Below are 377 nucleotides of genomic sequence, written 5' to 3' on the forward strand. Positions count from 1 at the left end.
CTGTCAAAAGAGGGGACCCTAAATCTGTTCCCTGCCCCAAAAGTCCCCATCCCCTCCCCACAGCTCAAACCTCTCTCTGCCCACCTGCGAAAGCATCCGGGACACCCAAAACCTGCTGGGCTGCCGGGGCTGGGGCTTGGCCATCCCCAGCACCCACATGGCCTTGAAGAGCCCTGCGGAAATCCCAGGCGGCTCCGCTCCGACAGCTGGAAACCCGATTTCAGCCGGTCCCTACCCCATTGCTCCTTTGCCGAGGGTCTCCTTTGGTCTAACCTGCTCTTCTCCCACCGCACCGACCTCTGCTTCCGTGCCCTGGGCGGGGGCAGGCAGGGCCCTCCCCTGTTCCACGGGGCCGAGCGGGTGCTTTCCAGCCCAGC

Source organism: Cariama cristata, unplaced genomic scaffold, assembly GCF_000690535.1.
Source record: "Cariama cristata isolate BGI_N322 unplaced genomic scaffold, ASM69053v1 scaffold1619, whole genome shotgun sequence".
Classification (NCBI taxonomy): Eukaryota; Metazoa; Chordata; class Aves; order Cariamiformes; family Cariamidae; genus Cariama; species Cariama cristata.